The sequence below is a fragment of the Episyrphus balteatus genome, chromosome 3, assembly GCF_945859705.1.
Source record: "Episyrphus balteatus chromosome 3, idEpiBalt1.1, whole genome shotgun sequence".
Lineage (NCBI taxonomy): Eukaryota > Metazoa > Arthropoda > Insecta > Diptera > Syrphidae > Episyrphus > Episyrphus balteatus.
The window spans coordinates 42,551,388-42,560,492 of NC_079136.1; the positions used below are offsets into that span (position 1 = coordinate 42,551,388).

At 29.2% G+C, this 9,105-nt stretch overlaps 1 non-coding gene across 1 annotated transcript; it reads left to right on the forward strand.

Moving 5' to 3' along the window:
- The first annotated feature begins 1,757 nt into the window (after window positions 1-1,757).
- Trnas-gcu (transfer RNA serine (anticodon GCU)) lies at window positions 1,758-1,839 on the forward strand. The gene has a single exon. It is a non-coding gene; the product is annotated as a tRNA-Ser (tRNA).
- The last annotated feature ends 7,266 nt before the right edge of the window (window positions 1,840-9,105 follow it).

Genomic DNA, 9,105 nt, shown 5'->3' on the forward strand with positions numbered 1-9,105 from the left:
TTTTTTCGTCATTTGCCCAACTTCGGCATCAATTTAAAGAATATGTTTTCAAAACAACATGCTATTTAAAAAATATATTCATAAACTATATCTATTTCCCAATCAATCGAGGTATTTTTTATGAAAATCACTCCAAAATTGGCTTAGAAAAAAAAAATTTTCGACTTCAACCCAGATACCGAAATTCGAACATTTAGGTATAGAACAAAAATGTTGTTTCGGCACGTAGTAGGATAACCTGGGCGCCAGGATTTGATAGCGAGTTTTTGTAGAGGAGCTCAATACAAACATTTTTTTCTTTGGAAGGGGGGTCTATCTCCCCCCGTTTAGGTGGGAGGGGCAGTTTTCTAACAAAAATTATCAAAATAAAAAAAAATTATTAAAAAACAACGGCAACACTTACAGTAATAAATGATACCATTTCCGAAAGGAAAAATTGTAAATTTGATTCTTATTTTTAAATCAATATAACATAACCAATAGTTTTTGAAATAATCGATTTCAAAGTTAAAAATAGGCGAAAAAATTTTTTTAAAAACTCATTTAATACTATTTTTGTCCAGACTGTGAATTTTAATAAAAAAAATTTTCACACACAAAACTGCCTCAATTGATTCCTTATCAAACAGTGAAAACTATATGTTTCTATGTCTTCTAGTTTTTGAGAAAATTGAAAAATTATTTTATCAGATTTTTCTTTTTTCAAAATATTTTTTGTTTTTATTTGTTTTTATTTTTCAATTTTCTCGAAAACTAGAAGAAAAATTGTCGAAGATAGAATTTTTTCAATGGGTGAATGTCCAAAAAACCGTTTTTTGCCCGTAAATTCAGATTTTGGGGGTGTTAGGGGATTTTCAAATACCGTTTCGTAATCAGTGCGACTAGCTCTACAAAACCTGATAGGTCTCCGCCCGCGTATATTTTGAAACCTCATTTTTGTAACACCGTGTTATTTTTATACTTTTTGCGCATTGTAAAAATTTAAAAATGGTTTTATTCTTAAGAAGAAATACTTGGCTTTTAAATTGCATAATTTTTTTTGTAAGCTTTTAAAATAAAAAAATTGATATAATGAGGAAGTAAAAAAGGTACCTATTTTTTTAATTTTTTCTTGTAAATTATGATTGTTTGAAAAAAGTAAAGGCTTCAATTGACTCATTATTTTTAAACAAAAGCACACAACCTGACTATGTCATCACGTAAAATCATCGTCCGTAAATCGGGTTTACAGACAACCTCTTTTTTATAAATTTCTTAAAATTTTTTAGTATTATATAAAAGCAACTTTTAACATAAATAGTTTATAAAGGCTTCAAAAATACAAAAACATTTATATAAAAGGTATTCGTGATGCTAAGTTACAAAATTTTGCTTGACCATTTAAAAAATGTAATAGGTACTCAATTCTTAATCGAGTTTTAGAGGTAGATAATGTTGGAAAATGGCTCAATGAAAAAAACCTTAAAAATGAATGTTTGTAAACAAACAAAATGGTAAAAATTTCTTTCATTTTTTGCATTGTGTGCTCTTACAATTGGCGCAATTTCCCATATCCTTTTCAACTAGCTCATATTATTTTTTCATGTAGGGAAATTGGAATTTTTGTAATTAATACTTTATCTATATGATTTAATTTCACGTAAATACGTATACCTGCTTATAGGTAGTAAATGTGTACGTTTACACATTTTGAACATGCGTGGCCTCATTCTAGTGATTTGCAGTGTACAATGAAAACTATAAACCTTTGATCAACTGACGAGGTGGCCGAGTGGTTAAGGCGTTGGACTGCTAATCCAATGTGCTCTGCACGCGTGGGTTCGAATCCCATCCTCGTCGTTACATATTTTTTTACTGACTTATTATATTTATTTAAAAACGATGGCAACCCTTTATTAATATTCCTTCTTTGTTCAATTGCTAGATATCAATCAAATCTACTTAAGATAAAGGCAAATAAGTAAATTAGAAGTTTGAAGAGAATATTGATTTTGTGGTCAAGTCTTATACAATCAAATAATTTATTAAGTAAACATAAACTATTTGTCTTGATAACAGACAAACGCAAACAATATAGCTACTCAATTACCCAGCTTCCCTTTCAGTTCATTAAACACGCAACTCGCTCCAAAACCATATTTCAATATTCTCAATATCCGATGGATATTTTCATTGCTAACCACAATCCAAAAGCTTTGAATGTGGTGTACTTCATTAAGTAGTTTATGTTTTTGTAGTTACTATCTTCCCAAGGAGAGAGGAAATACTCAGGTAGAACATAAATTCTTTTATAAATTAACCAACACTAACGTCAAGGACTATTTTCATGATACTCTTATTGGTATCTACTGATATTGATTCAGCCTGTTGTTTTCGAAAACCGTGCAACATCCAAAGTGCTGTGGTGTACTTCATTAAGTAGTTTATGTTTTTGTAGTTACTATCTTCCCAAGGAGAGAGGAAATACTCAGGTAGAACATAAATTCTTTTATAAATTAACCAACACTAACGTCAAGGACTATTTTCATGATACTCTTATTGGTATCTACTGATATTGATTCAGCCTGTTGTTTTCGAAAACCGTGCAACATCCAAAGTGCTGAAAGTCATGATGACTAGATTTGAAAGATTAATTCCGAGTTGCCCATCGCTCCTCTGTGCCTCCACATCAGAAGCTTTGTTACACATCCTTCAAGGATATAAAACACAGCACCAACCAACAACAGGAGGCAGAAAACCATGTCAGGATTTGATTCAATTTAGATGCTCCTGAGGTGAACTCCATCATGCTAAACACGAAATTTCATGTTGTTTTGTGTGAAGGAGGGCTGGAAGATGGAGACACAGATACTTGAATAACGATGAACGTTTTGCTCAAATGGATTGGAAGGAAGGTGATTGATGGGATACATGGGTTTTCTTCGAATTCATTAGTGTTCTACCAAGGGTTTGTGTTAAGCTCTGGATGCCTTGGACAGAGGGACAGAAACAGGAGAATACATCACTATAGAAAGTGGTTGTAAAATTTAAGTCAATCTTATCAGTGATTGCTTACACAAATGGCGAAACACCTCGTTTAACAGTTTTCAAGAATTTTCGTAATTAAGATTGGCAAAAAGGTGACTGATTTATGAGAGACTTCTTGTTTATGGGTTTTTGTGTACAAAATTCCGAGTTGGTTAAAAGAGGAAACTTTAAGAAGTAAATTGTTAGATGTAAGGGTATGACATATTTTGAAATTGGGGTTGAATTGTTTTGCGGTTGATGAAATATTTAGGTGGGTTATAAGCTGCTTACCTTTATTTATATTTGCTCTCGCTAAGGAGCCTCATTGGATTTTGTGTACTTTCCATCATAACGGTGAAATGAATAAAAATGAAAAGGTAATCTGAGATGTCAAATCGAGTCAAGATATGAAAAACCCTAATCAGTCAAAATGAAGAAAGGTCTTATGAGAAAATATGGTACCTATGTCGACATTAAGGAAAATTGTGTAAATATATGGAGGAAAAGTGTTAGGTTTTATGATCCTCACACTAAAAATGCCAGATGGCTTTCTTGTTTTTCGATTATGAATTATTAGGAAATTTTAGTTCAAAGTGAGCACTAATCAGAAAAGAAAGTGTTATTGCTTTGGTAAGATTTTAATATGACGGGAAATAGGAAAGTTTTAGATTAAAGCGAACAGTTTAAGCTTTTTTTTTTAAACTTAGTTTATTTGGGCTGCCTTAAACAGTTCGGCGCAAGACTGTGAGCTTAATCAGCAGCTTTATTTGCCTTTTATAATGATGAAAATGTTGTAGGTTTTTCATCTTCGTTAGTGAACGAGCTCTGTCATTCATGAACGGAGTAGGTTTCGTCATCGCCGTTATATGAATTGCAGAAGTGATTTCTTCAAAAAAAAGGCTTCAATACTAGGTATACAGGGTTTCCCACAGTCACCGCCCCAAATGAAAACCATGGATTTCTGAGGTCATTTTAAGTCGAAAAACTTAAGATGTAATTTTCTCGTTTTCGTCCCGTTTTCGAGTTGCCACGGTTTTTATCATTTTTGCTCTCTTGTCCTTTAACTGGCCTTATCTTTGCCAAACTAAGTTTGATTTGAAAGTTTTTTTTTACAACCAATCAAGAATTTATTACAGTTTAAGTTTGTCTCAAAACTTTTTTTTCTGCGGACAACCGTTTTTCCACAATTTTGCATCAAACACAATTTTCTTCGTTTTTTAACTTGTTTTTTACACTTTCATATCATTTAAGTCAAAAAAACACGTTAATGAGTATTCATTTTTTGTCCTTTTTATTAAAGCCCAGTTTATTTTCATAAAAAAAATAAGTTTTATTTCATAAAAAAGACTACTGAAAGTAATTTAAAAAAAATAAACAAACTGAGTGAATAAAAAAAAAATAATTTTTAAATAAAAATTTTTTTATTTTTTTTAATGTTATTCTGTAGAATAGCTTACTGAGTGATCTTTCTTGGTTGAAAAATTCAATGTTTTTATCTGATTGTTTATGAGCTTAATATCTTTTTTCATCAGACAGCTAACTGATGGTTTATTAGAAGATTGAAAATCGGGTCTTAAGCATACTTTGTATTGTTTTCCCTACGATAAATCATTGAAAACAAATTTTGTTAATATTGATCATTTTTTTTTTTACTTAAATCTTTAGTGAATGGTAGCGACTACATTTTAATATTAAAATCGGAAAAAAATACCATATAGGTACTATGCTTACGTGGTAGAACATAATATAGAGGTGTCCCATTAAAAAATCGAAAATAAATTTTTTTCGACCATATAAGAAGCACCCTAATAAACATTAAACATACATACAACCCTATAATTCTAAGCGAGAGATATTATGAAAAATAAAATGCACGACTGGGTCGCACGAGCTTGCTCTTAGAGTTGAAGTTGCTTAAATTTTTAAGACTTTTTATATAGAAAAAAAAATAAAAAAAAAAATAAAATAAACCAATATCTGAAATCAAATCGCCCCACAAAAGAAGTATGCAGTTTTATTTGATATATTAAGGTGCATTTTTAGAAAAAAAAATTTTCAAAATCGTTAGAGCCGTTTTTTAAAAAACTAATTTTTTATAAATAATTTTTTGAAAAAAAAGTTTAAAAATAAAATTGGTGTGTCATTTTGTTCACTTTGAATCCCAGATTGAACCCTTATATCATGAAGCTGAAAATGAAATCCCTAGAGAGGAATTCCTCCTCAGAAAGCAAAGATTCCCAGGAAACTTAGGAAACACAATTTTGGGACTTATTCAGCAAGAAAAGCACTAGTTAACCTCTTGAAAGCACGTTGAAAACTATGAAATTCGCAAAAAAGCACATTGGTAAGCCTAATTTTTTCTGGATCAAGGTTTAATGGACCGATGAAAGTTTTTTTTCACTCCATAAATCACCAAGAGTGAATTTTGTTCGGATGCGGTCTAGAAAAATTTGTTCAAGAAAAAAAAAATCTTACCAACGTGCTTTTTTGCGAATTTCATAGTTTTCAACGTGCTTTCAAGAGGTTAACTAGTGCTTTTCTTGCTGAATAAGTCCCAAAATTGTGGAATTCCTCTCTAGGGATTTCATTTCCAGCTCCAATCTGGGATTCAAAGTGAACTACGCAAAAAAAAATTGTCTTTTTTTGTGTAATTTTTTGTTTTGTTCAGATTCATGGCTGATTCTACTCAGTACTCGTACTCTTGTGTTTCTTTATTAGCTAAGACATAATTTGACGCAAACAAATCAGTTTTCCATTGATTTGTTTAACAGGTAAAGGGAATTTTTTTTATGAATCTGAGGCTTAACATGTTCAACAGTTTGATACATGCTTAAAATAAGCAAAAGGTATTAGGTACTTTACCTTACCAAAATTGAAAAAGAATGCTGGTCAAAATACTTATGCCGCTCAAAAAATAGCACTTCCAATACAAAAAAAACCTGCCTGAAAGCCAAATTTCACTCATATGACTTACTTTCATCACCGTGAGATTCACCATAACATACTTAATAAATAACCATTAACTTTACCTATATAAAGTTTAACCGTAAGAAATTATTCTTATTAGATCGAGAATTGTAAATTAGTCAAAATAATTATGCCGACGACTGTAATCACCATCTAAAATCAAAATTTCAAAAAAATACAATGTCCCGTTTTCGAAAATTTGATTTTTCAAAAAAAAAATTTCAAATTTTTTTTAAAAATCCAAAAATTATTCAAAATTTTATTTTTGGCTTATATTTAAATTATATAAATTCTTTTGTATAAAAAATTTCGTTGAAATACAATAGGTAGTTTTGCAGAAAATCCTATTTGAAAAAAGCGGTCCTATGGCAGGTACCGTTAATAAAGATGTATGTACGCGGTACGCCCCTGCGCTACCACGCATAAAAAGACCACGAATTCTATCTTTTTGGTGTCTTTACTTTTCATAATCAATTGCACAAGAACCTAGTAAAAGTTGATTTAATTCTTCATTTCTAACGAATTTAGAGGAAGTGCATCCATCTTCCTTTACTTGTAAGCCTTTTATAAGTTTTTTTTTTTTTTTTAATTTATTTAAAAAAAAAAAAAAAACTACAAATAAAATTCTTTACAATTTGTTCACTTTGAAAAGTAGACAAATCTGGTTTCTTTCAAAGTATCTCTGATTTTATTTGATCAAAAAGTTACAAAAAACTGTATTGAATTCCTGTGCAAAGAAGAAAAAAATATAAGACAATTTTATGTGTACTGAATAACATTTTACATGGATAAAAGAGAATTCATTGAAAATGGTATACTCTTACTCGTATTACATCAAAAGTAATATTTTTCTAATATTTTCTTTTTTTTTTCTCTGAATGATTTCAATTTCAATGCTAGCCGGAAATAATATTTTCAGGTTTCATCTTTTGCCAATCTTTTGCCAATCACTCATAATAATTCGTATAATCCTTTCAAAAAAAAAAAAACTATATCAATAAATCCACTACAACTTTCAGTACACTGAACAGAACACAGAGGCCAGAGAAAGCAGAGCCTGCCTCTGAGTCTTCAACTACGATTCATCAGTCGTGAATCTGCTCCGATGGACGTGTTTAGAATAATTTCCTGACCAATATCATAAAAACGATTCAATATAATACCATTAAATGGATGAAATGGATTTATTTATTTATCGAAAATGAAAGAGGAAATCATTATTATTTATTTTATATGCGGTTTGAATGAAGAGCCCTTTTTGTTGTTTCATGAGGCAGAAGAAATATTTATTGGAATCAAATATATAAATAAAATATTGACCTACATTATTTATTTTATCGAATCGAACAATCTAATAAACTTTCCTATGTAATGTACATTTTAGTTAGACCGAATGGGATCAATATTCTTCGTTATGTTACAGCTGCTTTGTTGGTTATTAACACTTCAACGGTGCTTTAGCATTATTTGCTTAAAATAGTCAATGAGGATTGAGTATGAGTGAGAACAAATATTTGCATTAAGGATGCGTCGGAAGTTAGAAGATGGTCAATCAATTTATTGCATTTACAATAAACACTTGAAGGATATTGGTATACTCATAAAAATAATGTAAATACAAGCTCAATTGCCTGTCTGGTTTTATGGCCATGTTTACAAAACTAAAGACCTATTTCAATATTTACCTCAATTTTATGATTGTGTGATGATAAACAGAAAATCAATAAAATTTCTTCATATTTACATTGCTAAATAGATAAACAAAATTATTTGTTTTAACTTCCCATTGGATATTATTGAAATTGGTTGGAATTGTGATTTGATTTTTTTTAATTTCTTGACGGGTCAAAATTCTGCTTTCAAAATTCTGCTTTTTAAAATTCTGTTTTTCAAAATTCTGCTTTTCATTATTCTGTTGTACAAAGTTCTGAAAAAAAAATTAAAAAGCTCGAGCTTTCCAAACCCTTTTTTAATTTTTTTCAGAATTTTGTAAAATAATCATTTCTCAAAATTTGCTGCTTTTTTGAGATAACTTACGAGTAGGTAGGTCAATATTTGTTATAAGTATTAATTTTTTTTTATAAATCAATAAATTTATAAACATTGAGAAAAGGTCTTTAATGATAAATATCTTCGAGAAATGATAATTGAAAATTGGGATCGGGTCAAAATTCTGGCTTCAAAATTCTGCTTTTCAAAATTCTGCTTTTTTAGCAAAAATTCTGTTTTTCAAAATTTGGCTTTTTTTCTATTCTGTTTTTCAAAACTCTGCTTTTTTAAATTCTGCCAGCATTATATTTGAACAAAAAAAAATTCTGCTAATTCTGTATTTTAAGCAGAGCGCATATGCTAAAGAAAAATACATTCATTAATGTAATTTAACATTGGTACTTTCGTAAAATTTTTTTGTTTAAGTTTCGCAAATATTTTTTAAAATGCATAAATACTGAATTTCTTTCAAATAAAATCTATATTCTAATTGGAACCGATGTTATTTGATACAAAATATTCCTTTTTTTTTAATTTTTTCAAATTTATTCATTTATAAAACAAAAATTAATATGCAATCAAAGAATGTAAAATATCAAATTATAAAGGTAGGTTAACAAATTAGCGATCATTTTTCAAGAAGATGATTTTACTGAATTCTGCACAAAATTAAAAAAGGGTTTGGAAAATAAAGCGCGCGCTTTTTAACATTTTCCAAATCTTTTTTTTTAATTTTGTGCAGAATTTTGAAAAACAGAATTATGAAAAGAAGAATTTTGAAAAACAGAATTTTTTAGCGGACGAAAAAATTAAAAAATGCTTTACATGTGTTTTTTGGGTTGTAACAAAACGGTTTTCATTAAAAAAAAATGTTCAAATTAATTTTTTTTTTAAATTTGTTTATAAGCCAAATTTGGCTTCGTATGCATTAAGGAGTAAGAAATTTTACTAATTTTATTTATTCAGATTATGTAAAAAATACAATTTAAAATATCAAAATATAAATATTTATCATTTAAAAACAAAATAAAGTAAAATAAATACATTGCATTACGAAAGGTTAAGAATTAATTCAAATTTGGCTCGTTTTAAGACATGGAACCGAGAAAAGCAATTTGTTTTTGTCCGTTTTAAATATTTTTT